This window comes from Miniopterus natalensis, chromosome 8 (genome assembly GCF_054644295.1).
Source record: "Miniopterus natalensis isolate mMinNat1 chromosome 8, mMinNat1.hap1, whole genome shotgun sequence".
Classification (NCBI taxonomy): domain Eukaryota; kingdom Metazoa; phylum Chordata; class Mammalia; order Chiroptera; family Miniopteridae; genus Miniopterus; species Miniopterus natalensis.
Genome location: NC_142088.1, coordinates 47,873,719 through 47,895,829, shown reverse-complemented (window position 1 = coordinate 47,895,829; position 22,111 = coordinate 47,873,719). Strand labels below are relative to the sequence as shown.

At 38.4% G+C, this 22,111-nt stretch overlaps 1 protein-coding gene across 1 annotated transcript in view; it reads right to left on the bottom strand.

Annotated features, from left to right (window-relative positions):
- The window catches only part of KCNH7 (potassium voltage-gated channel subfamily H member 7), a 391,952-nt gene that overhangs the window by 135,432 nt on the left and 234,409 nt on the right, over positions 1-22,111 (bottom strand). The window lies entirely within an intron of this gene.

Genomic DNA, 22,111 nt, shown 5'->3' with positions numbered 1-22,111 from the left:
TTCAATTATAGTTGATATTCAATATTATTTTATATTAGTTTCAGGTGTACAGCATAGAGGTTAGACATTTACATAATTTACAAAGTGACCCCCCATAAGTCTAGAACCCACCTGGCACCATACATACTTATTATAATATTATTGACTGTATGCCGTGTGCTGTACTTTACACCCCCTTCATTATTTTGCAACTACCAATTTGTACTTCTTGAAAAAATACTTTGATTTTTAATTTCATATTTTATTGCATGTATATTTACTGAAAATATGCACAAAATGTGCCATAAAGTATTCACCAGCAAATTCAGGTGCTAGATTATGGAATAACAGAACATCAATTCTAATTTTTCACTCCCACCACTGTAATAATTAGTATGTGAAAAAAGTCATATTCTCTAACTTTCTAGGAAAAAACTCTTAGCCTTTCCTTACATACTTTGCTTAAATCTGAATCTATATAAAATATATGTGTATAAACAATAAAGATAACTCATTTTGTGTTATTTTGATTTCAGCCTTAAGGGAATGATTTCCTTTTTCTCATTTACTTTCTTGGGCATAAACTAGTAAATTACTGACTTTGTCTCACATATGTTCCAACAATTGTTTTCTTTTTTTGTGTGTGCAAAATTCCCAAAGCCCAAATTATAATAATTTTATTTGGTTTGTAATCTGTCAGCAAAAAAGAACAAAAGTTTGTCTATATTATTGTGTTAATTTGATCTCTTCAACCAAAATGATAAAATTCTTTTATACATACAACTATAAGGTTATTAGATATATTTTATTAGAATCATCCAGAAATTATCAAAGGGACGACTCAGGTTACAATCAACTACCACTGGCCATCCTTGAACAGAAAACCCAAGATCCAGGATTTAGAGACTATAGTCAAGAAATTAACTTATTTTAAATCAATTGACTTCCGATTGCCTTCTTGGGTCTGACTTTTAAAACGAAGTATAACCACAAAGCATTTTCCTTATATTTTTATCATCTGAATATTTTTATTGAGGTATAATTAAAATATGACATTATATTAGTTTCAGGTATACAACATCATGATTCAATATCTGTACACATTGTGAAATGATCACCAGTGTCTAGTCAGCATCCATCACCAAACAGTTAAATATTTTTCTTTCTGTTCCTGTTCTTTAGGATCTACTCTCTTAGTAACCGTTTAAATGTGCAATACAGTATTATTATTAACTATATAGTTACCATGCTGTATATTACATCCATTACTTATTTATTTTGTAGCTGGAAGTTTGTAACTTCTGACACCCTTTACTCATTTTGTCCACCCCTCCTATTCCCTTCCCCAGCAACCATCAATCTGTCCTTTGTCTATGAACTTTTGTTGTTGTTATTGTTTGTTTGCTGGAGTCTACATGTAAGTGAGATCATATGGTATTTGTCTTTGTCTGTCTGACTTATTTCACTTAGCATAATGCCCTCAAGGTCTCGAATAATTTTTTTTAGTCATGGTGACAGAAATCTCACAAGTTAGGGATTTGTTTGGGCTCAAAAGTATTGTATGTTTGAACAAAAACCTCAGAAAGAGTCCTCATTCAAGTAATAGTGTATATTTTGATTGCTTTCATTTTTCCACATTGTTAACTAAATTTATTGGGGTGACGTTGGTTAATACATTTATGTAGGTTTCAAGGGTACAATTCTATAATATATTTGTATATTGCATTGTGCATTTACCACCAAAAGTCAAATTTTTTCTGTCACCGTATATTTGACCCCCTTTACCTTTTATTACCCCCACAACTCCTTTCTCTGGAAACCACCATACTCTTCTCTGTGTCTACGAATTTTTGTTTGTTTGTTTGTCTTTTTTTTTCATCATTTGCTTTCAGTTTTATATCCCACATGAGTGAAATCATATGGTTCTTGACTTTTTCTGTTTGACTTACTTATTTCCCTTAGCATGATAGTCTCAAGACCCGTCCATGTTATTACAAATGTCAGTTTCTTGCCACCCCCTCTACTCCCCACCCATCCTTTACTTTTTTCTGCATTACTCCAGGCCCCAAAACAGCTGACTTCTTTGGCTTTCTTGACTCTGGCTCTCTTGGCCTCTGGGCTCTGGATGTATTTGGTTAATGGGAGGCACTGGCAAGATATAGGAGGGTGGGAAGGTGAAACAGGTGGTACCCCCAACCTTGCCATGGCCACAGGTTCTGGAGGACCGCCCCTTCCAAGACTGGTAATGGTTCCTGGCCAATGCTAGGCCCTGGCTGCCTAGAAGTTCCGCGGTGGCTCTTGTAACCTTTTTCACACCTCTGCAAATGTCCTAAACTTGCTTCTCTTTAATGCCCCTGGTGTCCTGCCAAGACCCCACTCATATACCTCTCCCCTGAGCTTCCTACACTGAGGGTGGGCCCTTTCCTGAGAAGTCAGGAAACCTGATAGAAGTCACTAAACCCCCAGAGACAATGTTCAGCCCAATTGCTTTTTTAAAAAAATTATTTTTATTATTTTAAGTATTACAGATGACCCCCCTTTCCCCCCATTGATCCCCTCCACCCTGCATCCACCCCACCCCTAGGCTTTCCCCATACCAATGTCTGTGTCCATAGGTTATGCATAAAAGCATATAAGTTCTTTGATGAATCTCTCCCCACCCACTCCCCCTCCCCTGCCTTCCCTCTGAGATCCTTCAGTCTGTTCCATGCTTCTATGTCTCTGGATCTATTTTGTTCACCAGTTTGTTTTGCTGATTGTATTCCACATATGAGTAAGATCAAGTGGTACTTGTCTTCCTCTGACTGGCACATTTCACTTAGCATAATACTCTCCAGTTCCCTCCGTGCTGAGCCAAAGGATAAAAGATCCTTCTTCTTTACAGCTGCGGAGTATTCCATGGTGTAAATGTGCCACAGCTTTTTTATCCACTCATCTACTGATGGGCACTTGGGCTGTTTCCAGATCTTAGCTATTGTAAACTGGGCTGCTGTGAACATAGAGGTGCATAAGTTCTTTCTGATTAGTGTTTCAGGATTCTTAGGATATATTCTCAGAAGTGGGATCACTGGGTCTAATGGCAGTTTATTTTTTCTTTTTAAACAACTAGTTGAGATGGCTTTGACTCTTGAGGATAGTGATGTTTCAACTTAGAGTCAGGAGCAGGTTGGGAGCAAGGTGGGATGGGCATAAACTTCAGGGGGAGATGCAGGAAAATGAAAGGACACCATGAGGCTGGAGACATGGGCAAAAGCAAATAGAAAGATGTAGTTGGGGGCCCAACATTCAGGAAGGCCAGTGGATGCTAGTATTCCAAAACTGTGCCCCATCTATGGTTTGACTGTTAAAAACAAAATGAGTATGAGAAAATTCTTTCCTTTCTCTTCACTTCTGTAACATGGTGTCTGCTGCCAGAGCTGAGAACAAAGGCTACTATTGCTATAGCTTGAGACATCACAGGTTGAGGGTGGGCCTGGAGATCTGATTATTATTTATGAAATTATTTATATGGGTGAACATATTCTAATTTCCAAGGAACTCATTTACAATAACACTTTTAGAACACAGAATTTGCAAGTTGGAGAAGCATATGTGCTAGTTATGATTCACATTTTGAAATGTGGATAGCTTCCCAAATTTGTAACGTAGAAGACCTTATTTATAATTAATTTCATACTTTCCACAAATGTGTCCATGGTTTTACTGATGTGGCAAAGTGTGTTTTAAGAATGACAGGCTGCACCTTCATAGTCTTCTACTACATCTTTAATTTATTTAATAAAATAGTGAGCTAGAACACTTGTCACAGTTTCCATGGTAACAGGCAAGATAACTTTAGTAAACAGAGAATAAGCAATTTAAGACTGTTCCATTAGAACTAAAAATAGAAGTGCTTCAGGGCAGGCATCACACTACAAATTGGTTAAACAGAGAGTCTGTGGAGATGCTAGAAATAGTCATTATGTATTTTGCTAATGAACCAAAATACATATTGATTTTAACACTTAAAATACACGTCTTGGGTCATTAAGAGTATACTTGTGAATTTGCAGATTTGTTACTTAGTAGTTTAAAATTTCAACATTTGAGGTATACTGCTGACTGACTGTACAGGAAAACATAAAGTGCAGATTTGTGATAAATCAATAGATAAAAGATATGAAGATAGAGATCTAACAGGTTTATAATAGAGCAGAGTAATTTTGCTTCTGGTAGCTAAGGGGCAAAAATCACTTTTTCAAAACTAATGCTTGTAAATTTATTGTCTGATGCTAACAAATAATAAAAATACAGTGCTTTATATAAAAAGTTCATCTATATGCATTGGCCCCAAAGCATACTGAATAAGTATAATTAATCTGAGATTTATTGCCCACTATCATTGTTTCCTGCATGTTTCTATTAAGCAACATATCTCCTCTAAAATCCATTGAAGACTCTCATTTCTCTTTTTTCTCTTTTAGTGTTTGGATTTAATGTCTCCATCAATCTTTCATAGCCTCCTGGAAAGCAGATATTGAAAAGAAGTACATGGAATTTAGAAAAGACTGGGAAATCAAATACATTTTATAGGGTAAAAACACTTTAGCTTGCATAATTCTACAAATTCTAAATTCTGTTAAGATATTACTTTATAAAGTAACATTATCCTAAGAGGTTACTACAGTATGCTTCTAAATATTTTTACTGAATGCAAAATTGAGAACAAGAGACATGGAAACATAATTCAGCCAACACTAATCTAGCAATGAAGGAAAAAAAGTCACATTCAATAATGCATAAATAAGGAAACTAAAAAATATAAAATAAAAAGTTTAGTCCTTGTTAAAATGAACCTTGTATTCCAATAAAATTGTATGTAAATAAGATTACTTATAATAACATTATCCAATAATTATAAAATTATATACACAATTTTGCTAATGTTATTTAGAATCAGGTTCATTTCCCTGTTGTCTCCTGAGTGAAAACATTCTCCATGTGGGAAAGGATGGGTAGGAGGAGCAGTGCTCATTGAAATAAAATGTTTAGAATGTTAATTTGAACTGTCAGCACAGCGCACGGGCTAAGAGAAGGAAGCACCGCAGGTGGAGAGCATGATAAACTGCACGAATCCAGCCGGTGGGCACAGTGAGTACTGACAAAAGATCATGGAACTGCAGCTAACTTCTTTTAAGAGATACTTTGCTAGACCAGTGTCTATGAAACTGTTTGGAATGAATTCAAAAGTACAATAGAAGTGTACATAATTATAGAAAATTCTTTAGAAGTGTTTTACTGAAAAGGTGTACAGAAACCTGGGGTGATAGCGGAAGATTTGGAGGTGATCAGATTTTGCATATTTAGGTGAGAGATATTGTAGCATATTAATATATAAATGGATTGTTTCAAATTATTCTATTTTATTTTTTATTGCATAAAGTCCTATCAGTTAGTAAAACTCAATAAAAGTTTAACTCTACCCCAAGACATGGCAATTTTATATTGTTTTGCTCCCCTTGGCTAAGTGCAACTCAATTCAGTGTGAATTGACTTCCCATGTGCATAGTATCTGTAGATAACGGTGTATAGCCTGTTGTTTTAGAGCACCAGCTCTCCAAGCAGACTGTATGAATATGAATCTTGGCTCTATCTTTTACCTGCTGAGTAAATCTCAGGTGACTCACTGAATGATTTTCTAAATCTAAATGCATTCCAGTTTATCTATCTGTACAATGGGGATAATCCCTATTTAATAGAATTGTTTTGGAATCTAAATGAGTTAATACCTGTGTACAAAAGTATTGAATAAGGTGCTCCTTATCTCAGTTTTCACTGATATGATATTATAATATAATAGATAGCAGATAACTAAAGTGAAAGTGGCCCCCTTACACTCCACAAATGTGGATTTACACAGGAAACAGCTCCAGAAGCTTTATATCAAGGATGTAAACTAGTCTGGGAGCGACGAGGAGAAAGGATGAGTGGATTGGGACAGAGGTTTCCTTGGAGAGGACAGTCCTATTGTTGTGAGTTTCCCTCCTTCCTACCCACAAGAACTGCCACCTTCCAAGGCCAGACTTAATGAGACTTTAAAGTCCATTCTAAGATCTTCTACATGTGCTCCCTGCAGTTGGAAGACAAAATGGGCATTTGAAAGTTAATGTGGATGAAGATTAGGCTGTTGGGGACCCCAGCCCTGGGTATATAGCATGCCACAGGGGACAAGCTCTCTGCTTCTGTAACAGAGACAAAGGACGATTATTATTTAGACTGGTGGGTGAGCTCAAGTGTTGGTAGAAGGGCCTCATAGTCAAGTCTCTTAGACCAGGAGTAGAATATCTTGGACTGAGAGTGGGCATGGGGGTACTGGTGGGATCAGGGACGAGGGGACTCCAGGGGAAGAGACAGCTGGTGAACCACCTGATGCTGGGGCCAAGGAGGGAATAAGCGAAGAGCCCCGAGGCGGACGGATAGCAGTGGAGCGGGGTGTGGGAAGCAGATGGGGAGGAAGGGAGGCAGAGTCCCAGCAAGGCCTCTAAAGAGCCCACCCAAGTGTCCAGGAGAGACATCAGCTTTGACCACCTGCAGAGAAGGCAAACATGCCAGCCAGGTAAGGACTTTCCTGCTCCATTACCTTTCCTCCCTTTCACCTTCTATCTGGAAGGAAGCAAACAGCAACCAGAGTACGAGAAGAAGGTAAAGGGCAGGAGGCTGAGTCTGGCTTCCCGTTGCATTCCAACCTGAAACAGTTTGGGAATTGTAATTTTAGAAATAAGACTGTTTTTTACTACAGAAAGTGACCAGAAGCCTTTTTTCATCTGAGAGACACCCAGTAAGTTACAAGCACTGAGTAAAACTCAATAATGTGAGCTATTATTTTTGCCTATTTTTGGGCAGTTTCCAGAGGGGGCAGTTAATTCTCATGTCTCTCTGAAATTTCCCCCAGTCCTTTACCATTCTTGGAACCAACCACAAGCTACATACTTTTTCATATTTTGGGACCAAGTGAAGATTATTCTTCTCTGAGCTGATTGTGTTAGTGAATGCCTGTGTGTTTTTATTTCCTTTCTTTTTAGTAGACTGGGGTAGGGGTGGAACTCTTTGAAGATTAAAAAATACCATTAGAGACCTGCCCTAGAAGAAAAACAAAATATGGCAATCTCAGGATACAAAAGCCTCTTTAAAAAAAAAATTGAATTAAAAAAATTCAAACCAAATATTTAATACATTTCTCAAAACAAACTATCTCCACAGTGCAATTTTGACATAAATCTCAAATTCTTTAATCTACATAGTTAGTAAGAAAATCAGTAAACATAAACCTGTTTTAACATGTGCCAACATGCTGTTAAAAAAAATTAAGTCAATGTCATTTTCCACGAACACATGTTGGTCATTTTCCCTGCATGTTTGCTAACTCTTCTCCCTCCCCCGCCCCTCCACTTCCAAAGAGGGAGCTTAGCTGCTCTTGAATTAAAAAGCCTATTAGAAAGAAAAGGGGACGGCAACGAGCAGAAGAACGCTACCCAGTCATGAGTGACTGCAGCCAAGTGGAGGCACAAGTGAGAAACCAGCAACACTTGTATTTGGCTTTTCTACATCTAATGTTCCCTTTTATTTATTTATTTCAGTACTTCTTCCATCTTCCTCTGCTCTCTTGAGGCCTCCAAGGTGAAATATGAAGTTCTCCTACTAAAGAGGATCATGACATATGTTCATTTCTCACAATGACATACCAGGTTACCATTCTTAAGAGCATTATTTTTAAGGAGAGCTGTGAAAAACAACTATCACAAAACGAGCTCTAATGTACCCTCCACGCAGAAGAAATATCTTGTTTGTGACCCTCCAGATACCCCTCAATTCACTCCTTATAACTAAGTAAACACAACAGAGACTTCATCTTCACTCATAAACCACTTCCAGAATTTATCCCGAGGTTTGCAGAATGCTAGAGCATGGAAAATATTCCATGTAAAGCACATTTATAAGTAGACTGCAAGCTCTCCAAAGGCGAGATATTATCAATCTATGCACATAGCCCTCGACACATACATGAAACTCAATAAATATTTGTTGAATTAATAATGACTTTTACTTCTCCCTGGCAGTGTGAGATGGTTCAGGAAAAGCTGTTCATAAGAGGTGGCACTCGAGCAGCAATTTGTGACCATGGTGGGTGGTAGCCTGCAGTCTGAAGAACATGAATTTCCAAGTGAAAGAGAGGCCTGGGTACTACAATTTACAAGCTATTTAGCTTCTCTCTGTTCTGTCTTCTTTCTCTGTAGACTCAGGATAATAGCATATATCCGTTAAAGTCTGAGCAGTAAATGAGATGATACATTTAGAGTACAGTGCTGAGCACAGAGTAGACACTTAATGAACGGTAGCTCACGGGAATGGAACATTTTAATAAAATGTGATAGTTATAGAAACTGGATATGCCCAAAGTGCTACTATTAGAAGAAGCCAAGAAATGCTGGGCCTAAGTTTCTAAGGTCGAGTAGTAGTAAACTTGGAGAAGAAAGTTCCATGGAGAAGAAACGCGTACAATTCAAACCAATTTCACTTTAATAACTGATTATTCAGAAACCACTATATGTCAGGCAATGTTCTAAGCACTGGGGCTTGAGTGGTAAACAAAACAGACGCATATCCTTGCCATTGTATAGCTTACAATCTAGTGGAGTTGAGAGAGACAGATATAAATAAGTAAAATATGTAGTAGATTAAGTGAGAAAAATCATAGAATATTATGGAGAAAATAAAGGAAAGAGAATAGTGAGTGCCAGGAGTCGGGGAAAGTTTGGGCTGACAAAGAAGAGCTATTAGATGGATTGAGAAACGGAACTGGTAGTCTCTGGCTGCTCTAAAGACATGAATACATTGAACACTTTATGTTAGTTTATTAGGCAACTTGGTTTAATAGACTAATAGAATACTAGAGCATATAGTGTAGCTGGGCAGTGAGAGATAAGGCTTGAGCAGTAGGAGGTCACGCCCTGATGCTTCCATGTTCTTGAAATTCAGTCTTTTGGTGTTGGAGATACAGTGAATTGTTTCATGTGTGAGAGGACCTTCAGAAGTATTTTAGGGTAGAGACAGGACGTGCGCAGTTTTAGGTACCAATGATGTCTCAAAGAAGAAAAGTAAATTCAAAAGACCCAGGAGCTATTTATTTCATTGAAGAGACAGAAACAAAAGGCACATTTAGAAAAACTGCTTATTAATTCTTATACAATTTAATATCAACAAGAATAAATGGAATAGCAGTTCCACAGAGTACATATAGTCTCTTCAGCCTTGTGGATTGGGTTGAACTGGACTGCTTGTGGGAAGCAAGTATCCTAATACTTGCCCATTTCTCTTATCTCATTAGTCACCTGCTTAAGCCTGGAGTCTAGTCAAAGCATACAGAGACACTCATGTAAATTAATAAAAACATTTTATACAGAAACATTATTAACAAAAGGACTAAGCTATGAATCTGATAATACATTGTCTAAAAAAATAATCTTAACACAATAATCACCAGCATATATAGATTTAACATAACAATCATCAATATAATTTAATCATAACAATTGTGAACATACTTAGTTGATGTAGTTGTTGGAATATCATGTGACAACAAGTACCTTTTGAAATTTCCAGGAGAGATTATTAATATGCCTTTCATTTGAAAAATAAAATACTAACCTAATTTACACAGATTTGGTTGTCAGATTCTTGTTCTGTGTAGCAGTATTAGCACTGTCTCAGATGCCAACAGATGAATGATTCATTTTAATTACTTCTAATTTATTTATTTATTTTTAAAATTTATCTTTATTGTTGAAAATATTACAGATGTCCCCTTTTCTCCCCATTAACCTCTTCCACCCTCCACCCGCTCCCTGCCCCAGGCCTTCACCACACTATGGTCTGTGTCCATGGTTATGCATATATGCATATAAATTCTTTGATTAATCTCTCCCCACCCACCCCCAACTTCCCTCTGAGATTCGTCAGTCTGTTCCATGCTTCTATGTCACTGAATTTATTTTGTTCATCAGTTTATTATGTCCTTTACATTCCACATATAAGTGAGATCATGTGATATTTGTCTTTCTCTGCCTGGTTTCTTTCTTTCTTTCTTTTTTTGCGGGGGCAGAGTTTTATTTTATTCTATTTTATTTGGACATCATGCACCAGTTGGATCACTCTTTTTGGATTCTCTCTCTCTCTGTCTGATGCCCTAGTGAGAGACTGGAGAGCCTCCTTTCACATATCATAGATGGTAGAAGTGAGGCACTGCAATGCCATTGCTACGTCAGGACTGGATTTCACAGTTTAGAAGAAGGAAGTTACTCAGTAACCTCCATTTCGTCGCATGCCAACGTTCCCTCCAAGTCTTTCCTTCTCACTCAGGCGGGGAGTCCCAGGAAACTTAAAGCCCCAAAGAAATTCCTCTACATGAACTTTTCCACATGACCACCAGTGAAACTCCTTTCCACGTAAAGCCATGGCCTGGGTCCCAGTGTCCTACTCTTTTGACACAAGGACAGTGAGGAAGACCTCTCTTCCCACCATAGCGGGAGAGGGGACAGTTATATATATGTACTGGGGGGCCCAGAGATGCTGTGTGGGAGAAAGAACCACTCCTACTGCCTCCCGAGGCTGGGCTGTAGGCGTTACGTTGTCGCAGCCACACAGAACGCTGCTTCTCCCAGCAGTCATGGAGAGACAGGCCCTCGTCAAAGGCCCTTCATGGCAACTAGAACATGGACATTGCTCATTCTCAACCTCTCTCCTGTCCTCAGGCCAGTCCCTGGAGCAGTGAATCTCATGTTTTGTTTGATGGCTGCTGTGACCTTGGACTCCACCAGTGAATCCAGGTGAAGTCATCTGAAGTGGTCTCTACATTATGTGGATTTACATGAAAGATTTCTGCTGCTTCAGTTTCATACATCTCAATGAGGTTTCATCGGAAAGTCAATCTTTATTTCCCCATTTGCTTGGGTATTTTGCAGTAAATGTTGACATTTCATTGAACTTAGTCGTCTCAAAAACCATGATGGTGGAGATGGTGTATTCTTTTCACTCTGGTGTCCAAATCCTATAAGCTGAATCTATGCAGCTTTCTTGTTTCCTTGGGGTGTGTTAAAGGAAAGGGTATTGGCTTTGGTGTCAGATAGGTGAGGGTTAGGATCCCAGCCCCACATGGTACTTAATCCCTTGGTGCTTCACTCATAGATGCTGTAATACCCTGTGTGCTAGGGACGTGTGTTCCTTTTCAGAGCTTCAGGAGAAGTTTCTTTTTCTTCTACACATACCTTGTTGTCAAGAATGCGTTCAACTTAGATCACTTTACGTTGACTTCTTGTGAGATCAGAAAGCTGGCTCAATCTCTGTGCTTTCATTGGTGATTTTGCTGTTTACAATGGCCCCCAAGTATCTGAAGTTCTGTCTGGTGTCCCTGAGCACAAGAAAGCTGTGACGTGTCCTCCTTTGGAATTTTTTCAGAGGACACACTCTGCAGTTCTGGGTTGCTGCCTTTGTTCCACTCTTTCGTGGGTGGCCCACAGAGTGGGCTGATGTGACCGCAGAAGCATTCCAAGTGGGTGCTCAACACATTGTAGGCTTGGAGTGCCAGGCGTGGGCCCAGGCCAACCCGAATGCTAGTGTGACCCCAGTCCCTGGCCTTTCCTTAGGTGACTAATGAATGGTGGAGGGATAGCTTTGTGGATGAGCGTGTTCCTCTGCTCAAGAGTCTCACCCTGTTACCGGTGCCTGCAAACTGGAAACCAGAAATGTGGGATGGGACCAAACAAATGGAAACATTGCTAAAAGAAACTTGCTTAGTGGGGCTTGGAATGCCTGAGGGGGCTGGGAGAGGCCAGGGGGAGCAGGGGGAGACACTGTGCAAAAGATGAGGGCGCATGAAAAGGCCAAATAGCTGAGCAGACGCCAGCCCATCGGAACTTCACTTTCCTCTTCTCGTTTCTGTTTTCCTTTCTCTCTCCCTCCTTTCCCTCCCCTCTTCTCACTCCCAGCCTCCCCTGGCACCCCAGCCTGATCCGTCCCTCCTCTCCCACGCATTCGTAGCTCCCTCATTTCTTCCCTCCCCCAGCAGCCAGCTGAGTAACAGGTGTTTACTGCACGGCACACAGAAGGCCCAAGGGGTGAAGGACCATTTGCTTATTGCTGCTGCCGTAGCAAAATGCCATAAATGTGGTGGCTTGGAACTACATAAATTTATTCTCTCACAGTTTGCTTGGCTTATTTCATTTAGCATAATATCCTCCAGGTCCCTCCATGCTGTCCCAAAGGTTATAAGATCCTTCTTCTTTATAGCTATGTAGTATTCCATGGTATAAATGTCCCACAGCTTTTTTATCCACTCATCTACTGATGGGCACTTGGGCAGTTTCCAGATTTTAGGTATTGTAAACTGTGCTGCTATGAACATAGGGGTGCATATATTCTTTCTGATTAGGATTTGGGGATTCTTAGGATATATTCCTAGAAGTGAGGTCAATGGATCATTTTTTGAGGAACCTCCATACTGTTTTCCATAGTGGCTGCACCAGTCTGCATTCCCACCAGCAACGTACTAGGGTTCCTCTTTGTCCACACCCTCGCCAGCACATGTCGTTCATTGATTTGTTGATGGAGCCATTCTGACAGATGTGAAGTGTTACTTCATTGTGGTTTTAATTTGCATCTTTCTAATGATTAGTGACGTTGAGCATTTTTTCATATGTCTCTTGACCATTTGTAAGTCCTCTTTGGAGGAGTGTCTATTCAGATCCTTTGCCCATTTTTTAATTGGATTGTTTGTCTTCCTCTTGTTGAGTCGTATGAGCTCTTTGTACACTTTGGAAATTAACCCCTTATCAGGTGTATTCTTGGCAAATACATTCTTCCATACCATGATGTTCCTTTGTATTTTGAGGATGTTTCCTTTTGCTGTGCAGAAGCATTTTAGTTTAAACAATAACATTTACCATTGCAACTAAAAAAATAAGATACCTAGGAATAAACTTAACAAAGGATGTAAAAGACCTGTACTTGGAAAACTACAGGACACTGAAAAAGAAATAGAAGAAGATATAAACAAGTGGAAGAATATACTATGATCATGAATTGGAAGGATTAATATCATTAAAATGTCCATACTACCCAACACAATCTATAGATTCAATGCAGTTGCTATTAAAATACCAACAACATATTTCACAGAGCTAGAATAAATATTCCAAAAATTTATATGGAACCAAAAAGACCCCAGTCATCTAGAGAAAGAATAACAGAGTTGGAGGGATCACTTTACTGGATGTCAAACTATACTACAAAGCCCCTGTAATCAAAACAGCCTAGTATTCATACAACAACAGACATATAGATCAATGGAAAAGAGCAGAGATCTCAGAAATAGACTTACACCATTATGGTCAGTTAATATTTGACAAAGGAAGCAAGAGCACACAATGGAATAAAGGCAATCTCTTCAATAAATGGTGTTGGGAAAATTGGACAGGTACATGCAAAAAAGTGAAACTAGATCACCAACTTACTCCATACGCAAGAATAAATTCAAAATGGGTAAAAGACTTAAATGTAAGTCATGAAACCATAAAAATCCTGGAAGAAAACATAAGCAGTAAAGTCACAGACATCTCACGTAGTGGGCTCTTCACTGATACATCTCCCAGGGTAAGAGAAACAAAGGAAAAAATAAACAAATGGGACTATATCAAACTAATTACTTCTAATTTAAAATGATTTTAAACATTTAGAAAATAGTGAAGCAGTGCCAGAGAGTAGTGGCTCTGTGTAGTTGGACAGATCTGGCTCTGCATTACTTGTTGAATGACCTTGGGCAGATGACTTAATATCCTCAAGACTCAGATTCCTTATCTGTAAAACGAGAAAAGGAAGAGAGTACCCCACCTGATACTGTTACTGAGAAAATGAAATTAGGTAATACATGTAAAGTATTTAGCATGGAGCCTGGAGTATAGAAAGTGAGCAGTAAATGAGTGTTATTATTACTTAGTGGGGTTGGGAAATCAATTTCTCAACTTGAAATGGTGGTTATACTTTCTTCAAATGTTTGATAATGAAATTGAGTCATTCAACTCTCAAAGGGCTTCAGAGATGAACTCATCAGCTTATCCCCTTGTTTTCTGATGAGATGGTTCATCAAATAGCAATTTGAACAGGGTGAGGACATAACAGAGGGAATTTCCTTTTATCACCTAGTGTCTTAAAGTGCGTCTTGTTTACTTTTCAGTGACAAGGCCCTTGGTTTATCTCCTATATTTCTCCTCTCCCTGTGGACTCTCTTACTGTCTTTAAAAAGTATACTGTGTACTACGTCACTTTTACGATAGCAGAACTCGGCTTCTTTTGGCAAGCTCCATAGTCAATAGAATTTGTTATATAATAGAAATGTCTAAAACAATATTTCTCAATTTATTCTAGGAGTTCTATAATCAGTATTTGAAAGCACATTTTAGCAAAAAGGGTAATAATAACAGCTAACATTTATTGGACTCCAGCCCTTGTTCTAGTGGCTTTCCATACACCTTAACTATATTTGCATCTTCATAAAAATTTGGTGATGCGGCCATTCTCTTCCTTATTATGCAGAAGAAAAGTAAGCCATGCACAGTCTCTCCTTTCCCATGGACCTTTGGGCACCTCTTTCCTTCCCACCATTGGGGCGGAATGCTTGGGTTCCAATTCCTTCATTTTAACGGCCCTGATTTCCATGAATTTTTAATCAGGTATATTCTCTTATCTTTTTTTCTTCTTCCATAAACAACCTTTTATATGCAATTTTTATCTTTTATACATTTTTAACTTTTGCAAGGAATGGCTTGTGAATTAAAACTCTTTCCAGGTCTTTCTCTCAGTCTCTCACATTTCTGTAGCCCCCCTGGCTTGGGCAGAATTCCCTTCTCCTGCCACCATCCACTTACCCAGCCCGTGAAACCCCACATTTTATTTTAATCCATTCAGTCTTATACTGCCTTATGACTATTTTTTATCTCCCCTCTTATTTCTTCTTCATCAGCTATGGGCTTTCTAAGAATAAAGGTGCTCTACACTGTTCCTTTGATCCCTAAATATTTTCTTTACTACTACCATTAACAGCATAATTAAAGCATAGCTACTGTTTTCTAAGTGTTTTTTATGTGTCACATATGTCTTATGAAAAAATGATCTTAGAGATTTTTTTCTGTAAATAGAAGAACAGCATTTGACCCAGACCTTCCAGCTTTTACTCTGTCTCTTACATCAGTGTTTCCAAAGCAATGAGTTGTAATAGATGTTACTGGGAAAGGTTTCTCTAATTTATCCAGTTTAGGAAATGTCCTTTAGGAGATGCTCACTGTGTATTATTATATTAGAGGTTTTGAGAAGTTCTAAAAAACCCACTAAGAATATTCACTTAGTTTAATACAGCAGTTTCCAAATTTATTTGACTCTGAAATCCTATTTTAGAGAAATTTGCAATAACATCTAGCTCCTTGAAATGTCATTGGAAAACACTGAATTGTGTTATGCCCCCTCTCTGTTTCAAGAACACCCTTTTTAGAGGGAGGAAAGTAAATATCATAGGTCACTTTGATGCTTATTGGAGAGGGAGGAACTACCTTGAACAAAGGTCTGGGGCAGGGTGGGGAGGGAATGACAAAGGCCATTGTCACCCACTCAATATATTTTTCTTGGTACTGGTCCTGATCTGAGCACTCAGAAAACCAACTAAAGAAGCACTGTCATATTTGATCACATATCTTGCAGTAATGATTTCCCCATAATCTAGCTCTAAGTTGAAAGGCAATCACTAAGCACCGTGGAATACCATGCAGCTGTAAAAAAGAAAGATCTTTTAGCCTTTGGCACAGCATGGAGGGAACTAGAAAGTAGTATGCTAGGTGAAATGAGCCAGTCAGAGAAAGACAAATACCACATGATCTCACTGATATGTGGAATATAATAAACAAAATAAACTGATGAACAAAATGAATCCAGAGACATAAAAGCATGGAACAGACTGAGGGTTCTCAGAAAGAAGGTGGGGAGGAGGGAGTGAGGAGAGATTAATCAAAGAACTTATATGTTTATAAACATAACCCATGGACACAGACATTGGTGTGGGGAAAGCTTGGGGGTGGGATGGATGTGGGGTGGAGGGGATCAATGGGGATAAAAAGGGGACATCTATAATATTTTCAACAATACAGATAAAGAAAAAAAAAGAAAGGCAATTACTAAATAAACCACAATAGAGTGTTTCACATCCTCCATCCAGTTCATACTATTTGACAAAGAATAGTTTTTAGCCCATAAAAGCTCTAACTCAATAATCCATTACTATTCTGTGCCATTTAATTGCAGGAGATAACTTTGACATCTGTAAGGAAACATTTTCTCTGCTTCCTCAGGAGTCTTTCTTTTTCATTTTCGAAATCTGTGCACATGTAAACTTATAATTATTTGTTGACTCTCACTCTTTTCCATTGGCACATTCTCTGTTAACATTTATGCTCAGGTATAAAGTTCTCTTTATACTGATAAACTTGAAAAAAGCAAGTTCAGCTATTTTTCTGTACTTGATAAACCACTAATAAATTATTTGAAGATTGAAATTAGAAATAAAAATTCTTACACCTTGTCTGACTCATATATCAGATTGTATCTTAACATGTGCTATTATAATTACCCCTTTCCCAGCCCTGATTTCCATTCAATTTTGGAGTTTTGGTTTGAATTAGTGTATTGGAACATATGAGTATTAAAACAAGCTGAGCTAATTTACAGTGCTATACTCAGTATCCCTCAGTATCCTGGCAAGCTAAATCTACATTTGTAATCGGAAACTTCGGGGCTTGTTTGACACAATTTTTAAATACTTTGTAGTTTTTACACACAAGTAAATATTTGGTTATTTGGTTCAATTTTTTTTTTCATAAGACGTAATCATGTTTCCAAGCCTCAAATGTAACCAAAGCCAGGCGACTCCACTAAACTGCCATTCATTCAGAAAAACTGCATTAACTCTGAACTGCTGGACTAACTCAGAATAGGTGTGACTTTGCACATCACCATGGTATACACATTACTGTCAAGGTCAAACACAATTAGAATCCTGAGGTCAGTCACCACTGTGTGGATGTCATTGGTAACTAGGGCTGTACAAGGCTATATGCGTGGCTTGCTCTGTTCATGGTGTACCCATGAATACTGAAAGAAAATATATATTTTTTACTCTCATTATGTTTGCAACTTTGGAGCAGAACAAAAGTTGTGAATAATGTGAGTTTATGCATATCTTAGAATGAGTAAAACATATTTTAAATTAATAAAATTTAACATGAATGGCCCAGCTGGTGTGGTTCAGTGGTTGAACATCGACCCATGAACCAAGAGGTCACCGGTTTGATTCTAGGTCAGGGCACATGGCCTGGATGCTGGCTCGATCCCCAGTGGGGGGCGTGCAGGAGGCAGCCGATCTATGTTTCTTTCTCATTGATGTTTGTAGCTCTCCATCCCTCCCTTCCTCTCTCTCTCTCAAAAAAAAAATCAATAGAAACATATTTAAAAGAAAAAAATTAACGTGAATGTGTTAGGTACCTCCAGTGTTACAAGGTACTATACCTAAAATTGTAGGACTTACAAACATGAATGAATCAGGGATCTTTCAACAACAGGGAATCTACTCTGAGGGTGTGCTGGAGTGGCTGAGAAGAGAGCAAGACCTCCCACTCAGGAACGCGGTTTCACGCGGAATCATTTAAGCCGAGTCCTTAGGGACTGTGATAGGGAGAAACTAGGAGTGGAGCCATCACAGGCTGAGGGGGAAACATGAGCAATAAAGACACATGGTGACGCTAGGGCAAAGTGAGTGATGTGTGGCCCCTCTTAGGACAACCAATTTCATTACCCAAATGCCTGGTATTTCTGATTTTGACAACAACAAATAGCTAACCTTTATTAAACAATTGCTATATGCAAGTCATTATGGTGCGTCCTTTACATGCTTTATCTTATTTAATTTTCATAAGAACCTTAATGAAGTACATACACTAAATATTCCCATTTCAGAGAAGAAGTTCCTGAGACATGGACAGAACAATTAAGCTCCTCCGAGTCACACAGCTAGTCTGTAGGGTAGTCAGGATTCCAGCAGAAATAATCTAACACATGCCATGGACTTCATACAACATGACACTTTTATTTCTACTTATTTATAGGTGATATAAATGACCTCCATCACACAGAGCTCTGTATTCTTCCAGGGTTCGACTTTAGCACATATCTTCAGGGTTCTTAGAGATGTCCTGTACTTCATTCAACACAAAATGACACATTTTAAAATAACAACTAAATTATTGAAGGAGGATCAGGCCTTTTCTTCTGAGAATCCTCTACAATTAGTACAAACCTTGATGGGGTTAAAATCAGGCTCTATAGGCCTGTCTGGGACAAACATGATAGAAGCAGAAAAAGATAAAACTAAAGGTATTTCTCTAGGTAAATTAGCCCTCCCTTCTCACAAAAATTATTATCTTACTTGACCGTTGTAACTTGGGATTTTCATTTTTATTTTTACATACATAGACGGTTTTTTTGAATAGCCGGAAAGCAGATAGAATGTCCTAGAAATGAGTGATAACGAGGCTTTCTTCCCATTGGCAGTGTTAGTGGGGAACATCCTCTCCGAGGCTTTGACACCAGGCTTTGGGGCATGTGGCTACTCCAGATGTTCCCTGCTCCCACAGGCTGCTAAGGCACGAGCCTGCAGCAGACGCCTGATGGCAAGGCTTGCTTTGCAATAGCTCATCTTGCCCTGGATATATTTTTTCAAATACCATTGCACAGGAAGAGGGTGAGATGTTTTATTTCAAATGCACCCAAACACATTTATTATCGCTTTTGTGTTTGGCCCATCCCAGGACTTATGATCTAGCCTCATGATTTTTCAAGGCAATAGAGTAGTGACTGATATGGTCTAGTGGTACACGGAGACCACAGAGAAAAATGTGGGCTGGGGGTGATCTAATTTGTGCACACAGCAACGTATGTTTATATGAGGGGCAGGATGCACTTTCTGTGTTCGTGAGAGGCTGTGTGTGTAATGGTTAAGCATGAAGACTCGGATCAGATGGTCCAGATTCCTGGACCTGCCACTTTCCACTGTTTGATCTTGAAATAAGTTACTTAACTGTTCTGAGACTTAGTTTCACCATCTGTAGAATAAGGATGATGAATTAACCCACTTCATGGATTTATTGTGAGGATTAAATATCCTAATATCTGCATAAAGCTTAAAACATTGCCTTGCATCCTGAAAAGAGTATTCACTATTATCACAATAAAGGAATGATCAAAGAATAATTTTCAGTTCTGCAGCCAATAAGTCTTTGACTGAAAGATAAAGCCAAATATTTTTTCAGTTGGTGAAAAGGGGAAAAACGTGCCTGTCATTTACCCATATATCTTGTGAATATCTAACTGCCCACCCACACGCCGTATTTGGTCCTACTGGCCTCTATACAGTTGCTTTCTCAGGCCTTGCTCTTAGTTCTCAAGTTCTTTCACCCCTTATGAAAATGTACCAGCCCATTTATCTTTCTAAAGGTCTTGCCTAAACAGCTTGTTGACAAGAGACATGGGATTTAATTTTCAGGTAAGGAAATAAACCTTAGCTTTGGTGTTTGAAAAAAATTGGCAGATAAACTCTATGTTTGTTTGGTTTTACCCATGACTATATGGGTAAACTATGTTGGATATAGAAGCTGAGGTTAATTCTATCAGCTAACGTTTAAGTCTTCAGCTGGTCTAAACTGGAACCTCCATCTAAATACCAATGACTCATTTTGCCTGATGACTCTGAAGCTCATCAGTGACTGTGTCAACCTGTTACCTCTCTTAGTTAACCCAAACCCACTTGATAGGAAGTTTCTGGAGATATAGTCTTATATCAGAAAAGTTTTATCTAAAGATGGAAATTTCAGGCATCACGGAGAGACATTTTCGTGGCAATGGAGACTTTTATCATTCCTCAAAGAATAACAAAGAGCTGGAAAAAAAAAAAATTTGGATTGAACACACTGGTAAGATTTCAAATAGACATTATAAAACCACAAGCAAGGTTTATGTATCATGTATTATATTTTAGAAGAAAGAGATTAAAAGTTTTGGGGGTTTTAAAAAAGATTTAAAAAAAATAATTGATTTTTAGAGAGACAGAAAGGGTGCGGGAGAGAGAAACATCGATGCAAGAGGGAGCATCGATCAGCTGTCTCCTGCACACTCTGTGTAGGGGGATCATGCCCACAACTTGGGCATGTGCCTGGCTGGAAATTGCAATCCTTTGGTGCAGGGGAGGGTACCCAACCAACTAAACCACACTAGCCAGGGTGAGATTAAAAGTTTTAAGATGAAAAGAATTCATTTCCTTGATTTCCCCCCCTTACTAATGTAAGTTGCTGGGGACAAAGAAAGCAGGCAACATTTTCTAGGTTTAAGGCTAATAAGAACAAAGAAGGAGCCAATGTTTGGTCATCTACGAACATCACAGAAAAACCACAGTAAAAAGGTCCTGCACACACCTTTTGACTGACAAGAATAGGCTGTATTGGTCTCACTGACATTCTTTAAAATGCTGCTCCTTCTAAAAACTGCATCTGAGAAGCAATCAGTATTTCTAAGTATCTCCATGTGGATTTAATGGAAAGCTTCCCAGGGAGGTAACATGAAGTTGCATCTTAATTGGAGAATGTGTCAATATTTCCAAAATCATTTCAGAAGCCAAGGTGATGGCGAATGCTTGGCATTATATATAGACAGTGAATGGTATTTCAGAACCTGGCTGGAGGGAAAATCATTGAACAACGGCATATGCTTCTCCTAAGCCACACCCTTTCCAGAAGAGCATTGAGATAGTAAGGGTGTAAGCAGTGCTGGTATTTCTGTTGGGTTTCTTCAGTTTGCCTTTCCAGGCTCACTCTCCATCCTTCTGCTCTTGCTCAAAATGTAGAGAAGATGCTAAAAGGACTCCCTTATCCTCTGGCTTCCACTGGTTTTAGCCAGAAGGGATTTCTGGCAATAGATTGGAGGGAGGGAGGAGAGCGATGGAGTATTTTTTCCCTAGACTCCAGCCCTACTGGATTGCAGAGTTCTAGATGCATCTCTCACTAAATCTCATAGCTCCTGACAGCCCGCAGCAAATATGTCTATCTCAGGGTTCCAGTAATTATCAGTTTCTTCTCTTGCCCCTTCCAATGGTCCTCCACTGCTGCTAAGCCTGGGGCACTGCAACATTTCTTGTTGTTTCTTGTAAATCCTACTCACATTTTTGTAAATTATTTTTTTATTAGCTCTTTTCAAATTACCTGATTTGTTTTCCAAAAATATTTGGATACCGATTCATACAGGATATAAATATTATTGGACAAAGACAGTAAGTGAAAGTTTGGTAAGCAGACATTCCATATTTAAAAAGTAGAGATGGAAAAAAACTAGGGATAATGAGAATCAGTTGGATATGTTAGACAAGACAAAAAGAACCTAAAAAATTAGGCCAGATAATAATAATATGGCACTATATTTGTCCCCACATAGATTGGCAGAAATCTTAATCAAGACAAAATGTAGGTGTCGGGTATTTGGATAAGATAAATGACTTTCCAAGATTAAGTTCATTTGGAACTTTAAGGGGAATTAAATTTAATAGATTTAGTTCTGAGCAGTGGTCAGAAGAACGGCAAATTACCAAAGGGTAACAGTATGGTCAAATTCAACATTTTAGTGAAAGTGAGGGAACTAAAAATACCCATCAGAAGGAGAGTGATTAACGATAGAAAAGAAACAAAAATACAGCAAAAACTGACAGAATATTTAAAACATTCTTTTAAAAAGTACTAATTAATATAACAGGGGAAACCTTTAAGTCATTTAAAAACACCACAATGTATCTCCAAGAAAGTAAGTTGACCACAACTCCTGCATGACTAAGTGGCAAAAACCATACACTTACATGAAGAAAACAAATAAAAAATTAAAACTTTTTTTTTCCAAAATGAAGAAATTGTGAAAGAGAATCAGGAAACCTAGTAAGAGTTGATGGTCAAGCTTAAAAAATTAAATA